The sequence below is a fragment of the Rhineura floridana genome, chromosome 4 (genome assembly GCF_030035675.1).
Source record: "Rhineura floridana isolate rRhiFlo1 chromosome 4, rRhiFlo1.hap2, whole genome shotgun sequence".
NCBI lineage: Eukaryota > Metazoa > Chordata > Lepidosauria > Squamata > Rhineuridae > Rhineura > Rhineura floridana.
In genome coordinates, this window is record NC_084483.1 from 149,555,732 (window position 1) to 149,570,163 (window position 14,432).

Consider the following 14,432-nt stretch of genomic DNA (forward strand, 5'->3'; position numbering starts at 1 on the left):
AGAGCGATGAAACAATATGGGAGACAGCTTGAGTGCAGATGGAGACAAACTCCTAGTGGATGCAATTACACACTGGTAAGTGCCTATAGTAAGCTGTTTTTAGGGGCAGTGAGGGCAGCAAAAAAACAATATTTTGCTGCCACTATCATCAATTTGCCACCCAGCGGAGCTCTTCAGAATTGTCCAGGGGCTATTACACTCTGGCCCCAGGGACATGGTAGAACCATCTGAGGCCCGCTGTAATGAATTTGCTAGGCACTTCCTGGATAAAATCTTTAGCATCCGCCAGGACTTAGACTCCAGTGTTATAGCAGGTGAATCAAGCGAGGTATCCAGAGCACAGCCTTGTTCAGATTTCTTGGATGAGTTTCAGTTGGTGCAGCTTGAGGACGTTGACAAGGAGCGTGGACAGGTTTGTGCAACCACTTCTGTGCTGGATCCTTGCCCTTCTTGGCTAATAAAAGCTAGCAGGGATGGAACAGCCGGCTGGGCCAGAGAAGTAATTAATGCCTCTCTGCGAGAGGGGGTGGTCCCTGGCTGCCTGAAACGGGCAGTAGTGAGACCACTCCTGAAGAGACCCTCCTTGGACCCAGAAAATGTTAATAACTATATGCCGGTAACAAATGTTCCATTCCTGGGCAAGGGCCTTGAACGTGTGGTTGCGGGCCAGCTCCAGACCCTCGTGGATGAGACTGATTATGTGGATCCATTTCAGTCAGGTTTCAGGCCTGGTTTTGGCATGGAAACAGCCTTGGTTGCCCTGTATGATGACCTCTGTTGGGAGAGAGACAGAGGGAGTGTGACTCTGTTGATTCTCTTTGATCTGTCAGTGGCTTTCGATACCATCAACCATGATATCTGTCTGGGAAGACTGGCTGAGTTCTGAGTGGGAGGGACTGCATGGCACTGGTTCTGCTCCTACTTGGCAGGTCAGCTCCAGAAGATGGTGCTTGGGGAACATTGCTCGGCACCTTGGATTCCCCGGTATGGGGTTCCGCAGGGGTCAGTTCTGTTCCCCATGCTGTTCAATATCTACTTGAAACCGTTGGGTGCAGTCATCCGGAGCTTTGGAGTGCGTTGCCATCAGTATGCTGATGACACGCAGCTCTGTTTCTCCTTTTCATCTTCAGGTGAGGCTGTCAATGTGTTGAACCAGTGCCTGGCTGCGACAATGGACTGGATGAGGGCTAATTAACTGAGGCTCAATCCAGACAAGACTGAGATGCTGCTAGTGGGTGGTTCTTCTGACCGGATGGTGAATGTCCAACCTGTCCTGGATGGGGTTGCACTCTCCCTGAAAGAGCAGGTTCGTAGCTTGGGGGTTCTCCTAGAACCATCTCTGTAACTTGAGGCTCAGGTAGCCTCGGTGGCACAGAGTGCCTTCTACCAACTTCGGTTGGTGGCCCAGCTACGCCTCTATCTGGACAGGGATAACCTGGCTTCAGTTGTCCATGCTCTGGTAACCTCCAAGTTAGATTACTGCAATGCGCTCTACGTGGGGCTGCCTTTGAAGACGGTTCAGAAGCTGCAGCTTGTGCAAAATGCAGTGGCCAGATTGGTAACAGGGACCAGATGGTTCGACCATATAAAACTGATTCTGGCCTGCTTGCATTGGCTGCCTGAATGTTTCTGAGCTCGATTCAAGGTGCTGGTTTTAACCTATAAAGCCTTACACGGCTTAGGACCACAGTATCTGATGGAACACCTCTCCCGACACGAACCCACCCATACACTATGCTCCACATCCAAGGCCCTCCTTTGGGTGCCTACTTGGAGGGAAGCTGGGAGTCTGGCAACAAGGGAGAGGGCCTTCTCAGTGGTGTCCCCCAAATTATGGAATGATCTCCCTGATGAGGTGCGCCTGGCACCAACACTGTTATCTTTTCGGTGCCAGGTCAAGACTTTCCTCTTCTCCCAGGCATTTTAGCATGTGTTTTTAAATTGCTTTTTATAAAATGTGTTTTTAAATTTGTATGTTTGTTTTTAATGTTTTTAATTGTTGTAAACTGCCCAGAGAGCTTCGGGTAAGGGGCGGTATAGAAATGCAATAAATAAATAAATAAATAAATAAATAAAATATATATGTCTTCATTCATAGATCCATCCCTGTTTCTTCCTCAGTCTCCGGTATTTAAACTGCATGCAAATTTGCATTATTTTCCTGTGCATTATTCACAAAATGTGTTATGTCTTTTGAGCCAAAACCTATATTGCAAAATTCAGAGACATGTGAAAACCAAATGATAACTGCATCCTGATCTGCATATTAGTCCAAGAAATGCAAATCAGGTTGCAGCATTTAAAACTGCAGATTGAACAAAAGCTTTGAGTATTACTGGCTCAACTATGGAAGAGGCCAGAGCTAAATCTACTATGGTCCCTGCAGGGAAGGCTATACAGATGACAGAGCTCATTATTGGCTGTGGCTGGTTATAGCTCGTTATTGATTCTTGGCCTCTGTAGATTGCTAACCATGCTGAGTATCAATAACAGGCCTGTTGGCACATTTTATTCTTGCTTATACATTTATAGTTATTAAAATGAAGTAAAATGTGTAGAATGAAGTTGTATGTGCAAGTGGAGAAATAATTCCATCGGTATGGAAATAATAACGTGATGTCAGACAGGAATGTAGTCAACAGTAACACAGTTTAATTTACATAGGCTGAACCAATTTCATCTGTGCAAGTCCCATCAAAGTCAGAGGGGTTCATATAATTTATTTATGAGTATTTATAAACTGTCAACTCATTAAAACATCAAGGCAGTGTATAATAAGATCATGAAAATTATTAAATCATAAAATGAAGAATAAATGACAAACACGGAATCAAATTATTGAAGAACACTTGATAAAACAAATATGTTTTCAGGAAGTGATGAAATATCAAAATTGTAGGTGCCTGTCTGATTTCAATAGGAACAGCTTTCCAAATTACTGATGCCACTATGCTAAAAGCTTTCATTCATGTAGAAACTAAACAAATAGAAGATAACTATGGGACGATCAGGAGGAATTCTCCATAAGATCACAATGATCTGGCTGGTGCATAAAGGACAAGACAGCCCTTCCAGTAACCTGGTTCTAGACCACTTAGGGCTTTATGTACTAACAGTAAAACTTTAAACTTAGCTTGGGTAATATACTGGCATGTACCTGGTAATGTTCATAATTTGAGGGATGATTTGTCCATGTGCTAACAGATTTCACAGACATTTCTTAGGGAAGTCAAAGAATACTCACTTCAGTAGTCTCCACTTATAATTCAAACTGCCACAGTGTAAGTTACCATTGCCCCTACGCCTGAAAGAAGACTTGTGACACAAACCTGGAATAATTTGATAAATATAACAGCTTTTCAAACTTTAAACCAATTGCACCAAATTAACCAAATTAAACCATATTCGGGCAGGTGAGGATAAAACGTATCTGGTAGGGAGATTTCCCTCCAGTCCCCTGGGCATGTCAATCAGCCGCTGGCTGTGGCTCCCCAGCAAAGAATGGGGAAGAACTTGTCCCTCCTTGCTAGTAGAACCAAGGGCATGGGTCCAACATGCGCAACCTGGCCCCACCGTACTGGCATTCACCCTGATGTGTAAATTAGGCTCACGAGGACACCCCCCCAGGCAAGAAGCACTGGCAGTTCCCCCAGAGGGTGCCCTTAACCCATGAATGCCTCAGTATCCAGCTGTTTACCCCTGCCTTCTGAAGAATTCCATGCCAGTCCAGACTAGCTATCTCACCCTCCCTAAGGCCAATTGAATTAACCCAAGCAGTATGGAGTAGGCAAAATGAAAGGGAATCTGAAATCAGAATCACCCCCCCCAAAAAAATTCCTACTCAGTCCCACAGGCGACTAGCCGAAGTCCATAATGACAAGGGAGGGAGGGAGTGTGCCGTAAGGCAAAAGAGTGGCTATTATTATTATTATTATTATAAATTTTGTGTGTCATCCTTGTGCAGGGGCCATGCTAATCTTCTCTGTATCATTCCAATTTTGGTATATGTGCTGCCAAAGCTCATATTAAGAAATTATGCGGTATTATAGAATTTTATCTTTAAGGCCCAAGTGTTTAGCCTTTTAACGGATGTTTCATTTTAATAAGAGCTTTGAGTAAGACGGGTCTTTTAAGCAATATTTTGTTTACATTGTTAAGGCCTTTGGCTATATACAATAAAGTTCTGACAACGATTATTATAAATTATTATTTTTTTAAAAAATAAATAGTATTCTTAAAGTAAAACCAGAAGTTTCACACTTTTATGGTTTTTCTTTATGAAGCGCTTTCCTCAAGAGTAGTCAAAATGTCTCATAAACTAGAATAGTTATAGTTGCCTGGAATTGCTTGAAGCTCAACACTTGGCTTCAGGAGGTCTTAAGCAAAATACTGTCAGCAATCTGCATGGATATATTTACTTTGCAGTATCAGTGCTCTGTAATATCAGAGGATTAAATGTGTATCAAATAGCAAAAGCACCAAACACTGCTTTAATTAATTGATAAAGAAAAATGCAGTGATTGTTGCTTGCTTAAGAAGAATGTTCAATGGAAGCCAAAGCAAATGCTGTACAAGTTCTTTAGAAAATCTGGAAGTACTTAAGTTTCTCTCCTTTCCATCTGAGACTGTATCAGTTTATGTGCCAGTGCTGTGTTGGTTGGTATTCTTCAGCACGACATGTTATTCAGTAAGGAAATATGATAATTATATCAGTAATACAGCTAAATAGGTTTTTACACTTTATGCATATAGAAATGAATGAGATAAAGGACTGTGCCCACTTTGCAGGGAGTTTAAGGATGTGTCTGTTCACCTTGGAATTGGTATTATTGTGGTATGCAAAATGAACTGAATCCTGAGATGATGACTTGACTTCACAGTCAAAACATCAGTTGATTTCAGCTGTGCTCAATCATGTAATATCACTATATTATTGGCTTTATTATTATAGTGTTTAAATAAAAACCCACAACAAAAGGCAGCAGGTGGGTCACAAAACTGCAGGAGTCTGCTGAGGCTTTTTGACGTTCACAGACAGTGTGATTTGGCACTGCTGTGAAGCTGTTAATCATAGTGAGATATCTGTCACCTTCCAAAAGGGATCAGTGCATGTGTGCGTGCCCTTTCCTGAACTGGCTTACCTGTGTTGAAAAAGATGGAGAGTTGGGGTGGGCATGGTCCTCCTGACTCCTGTTGGAGAGCCGATCACTGATGACAGCATCTGACTTGATAACAAACTTGAATGGCTTGAAATTATGCCTGGATAACTTCAAAGGGTTTCAAGCCACCTTGGCTCATAAGCAGTGGACTAACTCACAACCTAACCGAAAGGGCAGAAGCATTCCACGCTGTCCCTATTTATGAAACGTTCTAGTTTAGGGAGAGGTGAATCCTGTCTGCTGTAGTAAATGATCAGAATGTTGCACTTGTATTGAATAAATTGTACAGGTTAATATTTCATTAAGGTTGCTAAGGAGCTCCTCTTTGCAGGTGCCTCCATGATATGATTCAGAAGGTGGAGAAGAAAGAATATGGAAAAAGGAGGAGAGGGCGAAGTAAGATTTTGCATTAAAATATATTGTTAATAAAAGGGTACTGCCTTGGGATCTAATTCTTGCATGGCTGAGAGTTTATTGAAAGAAAGTTTTCAGTGTACAGCAGAAAACTGAAAAATAGGACATATGAAAAGGATGGAGGGGTGAATGAATAATATGCTGGGAAGTATCCTATGAAAAGAGTAATTGGGCCTTGTTGTACAGTTCCTAAAATGTACCAGCATTAGCATCACTAACACGTGGCACAGATGGTCCCACATTGGTATTTTCTTGATGTTTGGATTTTGATCTTCTGCTTGACTTTAATCAGTTGATCTTCTAACTTTTCTAACTTTAGTTTCTCATCAGTGCTGTGGAATCAGTACAATATCTTTACCGTTGCCAGTATTTATCTTTATGTAGTAAACTTAAACTCTCAGAGGAATTAGTGTACTGGATAAATCCTTGCTTGTGGTTTTTATATGGAAATGTGCAACAGTTACAATATTAGAAACTATAATTTTCAACATAGTACAAGTGATACCACGCCTAAACCAAAATTGAGGTCAAATATATTAACTTCCACTGCAGTTGTACTTTACTACTAAATGATCCATTTTATAGTCACCGTATTCAGATATAATTACTATATACTATACTATATAACTACAATGGTTGCACTTCTGTCCCCATTTCTAACATTCCCTTCACTCTGCAGTACCTGTTGCATTTTGGAACTGTGGCTTTTTTGACTGATATGCTGCCATGTTGAACTAAATTCCATTCACACCATTGGGCATGGTGTGACACAACAATGAACATCACTAAACATGTTGCTACTCCGCCATCCTTTCCACACCTGCACAGTTTTGTCCCCCATGATTCCCCATGAAAACTTCAGAAAAGAATTGTATGCCAGTATACCTCCCCAAATTTCATCACTACTACCATTTTCTGGGTTAACAGGGTTGCAAAGAGATTCTTTCTGGAAGCAATTAACACGGAAATGAGCACTAAATTTCCACTAGATTCCACTAGATTTCCAGAAGTGGCTTTTATGTTCCGTGAAAGATCAAATAAAATGCAGAAATTATAAGGTAAGGAACGTCTGGAAAACGAGACTGCTGTCTGAATGAAGCCTAAGAAGACCCTGATCCATGTTTCCGCTGCGTTGGTTTGGATGGCAGTTCACCTATAGCTACTAAAATCCTTGTGTAATAATTTTAATATTGGAGTGACAAAGAGAGCACGTATTGGAAGACTGTTCGAAAAGGTTTATTCAATTCGTTGAAGAGAGCCGTGGATCCTGTCAGTTAGTGGGATCTTGCCTCCAGTTTTATGATATGGTATTTCAGAGCTTTTCAGTGGCTATTTGGAAAGTCCTTCAAATATTTACTTTTTGTGGGAATTCATTTGACCTGTACTTATTTTTGTTTTTACCACTATAGTTAAAGCATGACCTTAGGATATGTGATTTAATTAAGCACACAGTCCACGTTTTTTACCTATCTATGCTGCTCTATGTGTGTCATATCTGGAGGAGTTTGGAAACTTTTACATTTTTCATCATCATCATTTCATTAAATGTATATCCCAACCTTCCTCCCAGAAGGAGCTGAGAGCAGCAAACAAAACACTAAAAACACTCTAAAACATATTAAAAACAGACTTTAAAATATATTAAAACAAAACAACTTTAAAAACATTAAAACAAAACATATTTAAAAACATATTTAAAAAACAGGCTTTAAAAATATCTTAAAAAGCAATTCCAACACAGATCCAGACTGGAAAGTTCCATGGGAATAGGGTTTGTATACATTTCCTTTCTAGAAGTGAATAATTAATATGCTTAGAGTGCAATCCTGTGGTTCCCGAGAGGGTATCCCAGAGATCATAGAATAGATTGGATCTACCCTTCTGAGTAGACAGAGCTCCAATGTCTGGGCCTCCCTCCCTGCTGCCGGCTCATCTGAAACCTTGGCCCAATTCAAATGTTGGAAGGGCCTAAGGGGGGCATTCTGGGAAATGGCTTGGATCCAAAGGATTCTATGCTGTTCTAGTCCCCTGACACATACATATCCCAAATCAGAGAGTATCATGCTCTGAGTGAGATTAAATCTCTCCCACCCCTTTCTCTTCACTGTTTCCAATAGAAGGGAAAAGGTTAAACAAACATTTAAAGTTTTATAAGTTTGTACGTCCTGCTGGCCCGAGCAGGGTGCTGGATAAGGTGGTAGAGTTGTCTTTCTATTCTAATTCCTGCCACCACCATCATAGGGTTTGCACTGAAACAGTATTATCTAGCATAATCCCATTGTGTTAAATCTCAAGATTTCAAATGGAGTTAAACACAATTTATACCTCTAAAATGTTTTATGAGCAAACTGTAGCCTCTACAGGAAACATAAATACTGAGAAAATCTGATATTAAACATTAATGCTCAGTATTCAACCACATTATGTCTGGATCCATATAGCTGTGAATAGAAATTCTCATTAATGGTCTTGTTATAGTGGATTGAGTTCTAAGACTTCATATATTGAAGTGTCTTAAGTATAGCAGGCCTCAAAATATAAAGCAGCAGCATGAATTTGTGATGGGCCATAATGGGCTGGATATGGGCCAATAAATTGAAACTGAATACACATGTGGTCTGTATTCTTGGGTCTGAGAGATGGGGAGACAACCTGTTCTTCTGTACAGAATTCCACTGCTCTGGTGCACAGCTTGGGGCTACTCAGGTGGCCTTGGTGGCTAAGAGTACCTAACTCCAAAATTGTGGAAATCAAAGTAAGGTGCATCCAGTATTATCATTATTCAGCTTTCATAATATTCTGAAGACACATCTCTTTACCATGACCTTTGACACTTGAAAAATTATACAGCCACAAGAGTGGCTGTATACTATAGCCAGCATGGATTTTTTTGCATCCCACAATGTAAAATTGAAAATATTCCCTATGCCATTCTGATGCTTCCCATAAGCTAATTTCAAAGCAAAACCTTACAACACTTATAGTCCTGAACTCATAAATGCTTGCTTAACAACCCTTTACATTTTCATGGCGATACACAAAACAGTCAGAGAGAATTGAGAGTTCAGCGTGTAAAAAGAGAGAGAGAGAGAGAAACACCCTGTTGGGCTTTTTTCTGTGAGTGTTCTCATAATTGGTTGAAATTAATTAAAAATCAGCCATGTTCACAGAGTACCTATAATCCTATTATTGACCTTGCCCTATACTCTGACCTTCATCTTCTGCAGTTTAAAAGTTAAACAAATGCCTAGCTGATTTTTAATTAATGTAAGAAATTTAATATTAAAAGTCAATGATAAGCCCAGGCATCCTCAGTAAGAGCCAGCTGTCAGTGTTCTAAAAGCCAAACTCACAGCTGCTTGGCTTTGCTAATCGGGGGCCACACGCATGCCAGACCTTTATTTCATTTTAGACAGTAATGACTTCCCCCAAAGAATCCTGAGAAGTGTAGTTTGTGAAAGGTGCTGAGAGGAGACTCCTATTCCCCTGACAGAGCTCCAGTGGCCAGAGTGGTTTAACAGTCAGCCACTCTGATTGAAGCTCTGTGAGGGGATCAGGGCATCTCCTAGCACCTCTCAGCACCCTTCACTAACTACACTTCCCAGGATTCTTTGGGAGAAGTCATGACTGTCTAAAGTGGAATAAAGGTATGGTGTGGATACGGCCAGTGACAGCTTTGGTTTCAATTTGGGTGGGAGACTACATGTGTCTGCTGTAGAAAGAAAGGTCGGGGAAACACTGAAAAGCAACGATACTGTCCACAGTGTTTTCCTTTTGGAAAGGAAAGGGGCTTGCCCTCTGCCCAGTGCCCACCCACCCAGTCTTTTCCCCCTCCCCATTCCTCCCTCCCTGCCCTCCTTCCCTCCCTCTCTCTTCCCCCTCACTGCCCCTCCCCCAGGTCAGTTTCACCTATCCTAAGTATGATTGCAGAGGAGTAAATCCCATTGAACACAAAAGCATGCAAATGATAAAACCTGCCCTTCCCTCCTCCTCCCTCCTATCCCCTCCCTCTTGCCCTTCCCCTTCCCCTTCCTTTGTCCTTCCCTCCCCATCCCATTCCAATCTCCTTTCCCCCCTCTCTCCTCTCCCCTCCTCCTCCCCCATGGTCAGTTTTATCTATCCTAAGCATGATTGCATGGGAGTAAATACCATTGATCTCAATAAGCATGCAGATGATCAGACTTGCCCTCCCGTCCTGCCTCCCATCACCTTCCTTTTTCCTGTTCCCTCCCACTTTCTTCACCTCTCCCCAACCCCTTCCAATCCCCTCCTTCCCCTTCCTCCTTCTTCCGCTCCCCTCTCCCCTCCCTTCCTCCTTCCCCTCTCCCATGGTCAGTTTTACCTATCCTAACCATGATTGCAAGAGAGTAAATCCCATCAAACTCAATAAGCATGCAAATGATCAGACCTGCTTTTCCCCTCCTTCTCTTCTCTCCCTTTGTCCTCCCTTCCCTCCCTGCTTCCTTCTTCGTCCTCCCCCACCCACTCCAGCCCTCCTTCCCCCCCATGGTCAGTTTTACATACAGTATGCTAAGCGTGGTTGCACAGGAGTAAATCTCACTGAACTCAATAAGCATGCAAACCATCAAACATGCCCTCCTCCCCTCCCTCTCCTGCCTGCTCCCATCCCCCTCTGCCCTTCCTCCTCCCACACCCTCCATCCACTGTGGTCAGTTTCACCTATCCTAAGAATGATTGCAGGGGAGTAAATCCCATCGAACTCAATAAGCATGCCAGTAATCCATTCTCAGCAAACTTGCATAGGATCCCATTTCTTGGGCCCTTGCTGGGAGGAAGGGTGGGATATAAATCAAATTATGAATGAATGAATGAAATTTCTTGCCTCCCAGATTAGAAAGCAGAGAAATTCACTAATAGGCAAAAAAAACCGTTGCAGTTTAAGAACATACCTATAGCCAACAGATATTTCTATCATACTTTAAATAGCAAGGCAATTGGGCAGCTATAGGGATGCACCAGGGGAGCAGGAGACCTGACCTCCTCTCTGAGATATTGTGCTGCCCTACAAATTTGTCAAAATGCAAACACAATTTGAGTTGGTCTTTCACAGTCCAATCCACTTCCTATGTAGCTTGGAAGAATTTCATAACGTGCCTCTGAGCATCCTTTTTTCTGATTGAAAACAGATATTCAAATAGGGGAGAAGAGAGTGATAGACAAATGTGGGCACAATTTATACTTAATCTAATAATTTATTTGTCTGTCTTTATTTGAGTCTTCTCTATCCCAAGGGCTCAGGGTGGTTATACTGGTTGTACAAAAGGCAACATTGTTTATGACTTACAAATTTGTCCAAAATAAACAGTCAGAACAGAATTTAGCTAAAGACAGTTAAAACAGAATTTAGCTATGAGAATGAAAATCTGAATATGACAAGCAGAAGCTAGAAAATTCCAAGACTGGGGATGGGTCACAGAAGCACCAGTGATTAACCTGGGAACATTTAGTACTGAGACAATAAAACAAACTTTCAGCTTTCAACAACTGAAAAATTTGAAGTGGATTCATCAATCATTGCATGAGTTTTTGGAAGTAAATTCTAAACCTATGGCTAAGGTTTTACATTTTGCCTGTTTTTGTACCACCTCAAAATTTATTTTCTCATGAATACTTCAAAAGATGCTGGCCAATATCAGTGGATATTAATTATGTATACACATGAGACAGAAAAGAACAAATAATTTAAGACTGCTGAAAGGATAAAAGAAATACACAGTGTAGTCGATATTGTCAAAGATTGTCCCCCTAAGGTCCCTTGACCTCAGCACCCCAAGGGGGTTCTTTGCTTCAAGTCCCTTGGCAAACTCTCCCTCTTCCAGGATTAGTTTTATGGTAGAACTGCCACCACCCCTCTTTTTAGCTCCCTACTCTGAGGGAGGGGACCTCAGAGTGCTAACTGAGATCCTAGAAACAGACCTATTGTTACTCCTTTTGCTCTAGAGCATTAACCCACATTAACCAACAGTAGTCAGTAGCATCCAATGATCTAGGATTGAATTTAGAGTCATTAGCCCCAAGCAATACACACCATGAATAAAAAGGTAGTTTATTCAAAAGAAAAGAAAGGTACATACTAAAAGAGAGCAGCATCTGTTTCCTTAAAAGCTAATTGCCCTCGACCGGGCTAACAAGAGATACATTGGCATAACAATAGTGAGAGATTCAAACAGACAAAAAAAAAACCCTCTGCCTAACCTAGCTAGGTCACCTACTTCAGTAACGCTTGGTTCCCAAACAGCATTGTCAGGCAGGTCCACATAATTGGAATTAGGAAACGGGAATGGGAACAAGTAACTGAAGGATCACCCTTCATTTTTATGGGGTTTAGCTGGCAACAGGGAGGGGGACAATTAGCCATCCTAGGCACCCCTTCCGTGATCACCTCCTTGGAAGATAAGGGGGGCTAGACAGTCCCACCCAGAGGTCGTGATCTGCAATACCCACTCTCCCTGACTTTGATCTCAGGAAGCAGATAAGAGATAACAGATAAGGTTCAGTTGCATCTTCTTGACATTTGCAAGTTGCCTGTCTGGCACTGAAGCTTTGGACTTCTCCAGCAGAGTGTTCCAGGGGTCAACAAGCTCCCAGAATTCCCTCTGGTTGAACCATTTTAGCTTGACCAACTTTAACTCAAAGTTAGCTATTTTTGACAGATATCACATGTGCTAGTAATACTGGTGGATGCAGCAGTAAAGAAAGGATGCCAGACAATGTATTGTATTTTGGAAGAGGCCGTAATGTTGCTGTCAGGGATATCTTGTCCCGGGAACAAAGGTAGTTGCTGACCCATTCACTCTAATCTTCTAACAAGCGAAGGAATTCCTGGAGACAGTCCTTCAGCCATACTGTTCTAGGGATTATCTGTGCTGTCATTTAAACTTCATAAATTTTGCTGGTCAGACTCCTACCGTTCTTGGACTGGTACAAGGAACCAGGTTAGCAGGCTTCATTTTCATACCAAAAGGATTTCAAAGAGTTTTCTAGTTCTTTCCTTCCACCCATAAGACATTTTATTGATCCATCAAAACCTCACTTTTACAAAGTGCCCTGATTATGTAATTGTTATCCACGGGTGCTCTTTATCAGTGCTTATTCACCAAAAACGTTCAGGAATTTCCATCAGATTCCATGCCTTTGCTAGCCTTCTGGTATGCTCTGTCCAACTCACGTAGCCTGATCACTACATGTTTTTTTGAACAGGTCTAATCTAGGTAAACACCAAAGCCTTGTATTTGTGATATAATGTCCTCATATTTCCTAACTTTATCTTCAATTATGTGAAACAATAATTGCTTTGAATTTAGTACTCATATCTATAGCTTTCTGTGTTTTTCAAGTGTACTGTAGGGCCCTGCTTTTCAGCGTTCTGCTAATGCGGCAGTTTTCAATTAGAGTAAGGCCCCACTCATACGGCGCTTGTTCTGCTTGTATGGCGTTTTTCGGGTTTCGAGTGCCATTCTATTGATGGTGTTCCGCTTTTCGGCAGCTTTCGCTGGGTTTACTAACTCAAAGACAATGTGTACTTCGTAATATAGGTCTATTATGTATTTGAACACCATCTAGGTTAGGTTTGCCATATTGCAGTTCTCCAAGTCTATTTGGTCTAATTTACATATTATGTACTTTAGTTACTAATAATGCAAATTGTATTGTTGGTTGGAAAAGATTCTAGAACACCCTCCCCCACTTCTTTCCCATACTAAATAACCCCTTTCAAGGTTGCTTTATACAAAAAGAGACAGATTGTTGGGCTTTTTTTTACATACTTTTACATGTAGTATGTATTTGAATTTTAAACAGCTAAATAAAATTAAGGAAAAGGAGGCAGGCAGAGACTTCCTCAAGGCCTGCTCTAGCTGGACTTTTCCCCTACCATGAACTTGCCTGTGTGAAGGATCCTGATGTGTATGACATATACTGTTTATTCTGTTTTTAAAATAAGTAATCAAATGTTACTTACAAGTCGCATTGTTAGGATTTATATCCTGAAAGGTGGGCAGTGGAATTTTGCAAACAGTCTTAACAGATACTCTTAACAAGCAGTTAAGTGGGGTACACCGCAGCAGACTTTATCTGTTTGTCTATTTATTTCACATATTGATAAAATGTCCTTTAACTGAGTTATCAGTGCAGATTACAACAAAATTAAAAACGAATTGAAATACAAAAAATAAAATGAAACAATAATAAAACATATGGGCTGAAAGACCATTGTGCTTGCTATTTTATCTGCAGTCTCTTTCCCAATAGCTCCAAGAACTGATATTGTCTTTATCATAGCTACAATATGCTCTCTGATTAATTCAGTGACCTTTCTACTGAATCCAAAAATATTTTTCTCCTGGGTAATTATAGCTAATGTAGTTATAGAATTTTACTTTATTTTTGTCTCAGTGTGTATCATTTTACATATATATTTAATTTCATTCTGTTACTCAGTCACACAGTATTGCAGACATTCTTCTGAAGGTTTTCACAGTCTAATTGAAATGCTATCCTGAATAATTTGGTATAATCTGCAAACTTGGCTAACTTATTGTCCACTTTTGACCAAATTCTTTTGGTGTGTTAAAAGGACCTGTCTTAATGCAAATATTTGAGGATCTTCCTGTTTACTTCCAAGTTGAAAACTGTTTATTCTTCATGTCTTATATTTTAATCTACTATTCCATAAGAGGACCTTCTGGTCTTTTAGCTCATAATTTTGAAGTTTCCTTATTATTATTATTTATTAAATTTATATCCTGCCCTTTCTCCCAGTAGGAAAGCTGGAAAGCTATATGGAAAGCTGTTTGAAAGTTTCTGTGCTCACTGAATTAAACCAGCGTTTTGCTGTGA

The 14,432-nt window shown here is 40.9% G+C and overlaps 1 protein-coding gene and 1 non-coding gene across 2 annotated transcripts in view; one reads left to right on the forward strand and one right to left on the reverse strand.

Moving 5' to 3' along the window:
• The window catches only part of LTBP1 (latent transforming growth factor beta binding protein 1), a 366,037-nt gene that overhangs the window by 162,038 nt on the left and 189,567 nt on the right, over window positions 1-14,432 (forward strand). The gene's annotated exons all lie outside the window — the stretch shown is intronic.
• LOC133384734 (U6 spliceosomal RNA) lies at window positions 3,919-4,022 on the reverse strand. Its single transcript, XR_009762666.1, has one exon. It is a non-coding gene; the product is annotated as a U6 spliceosomal RNA (small nuclear RNA).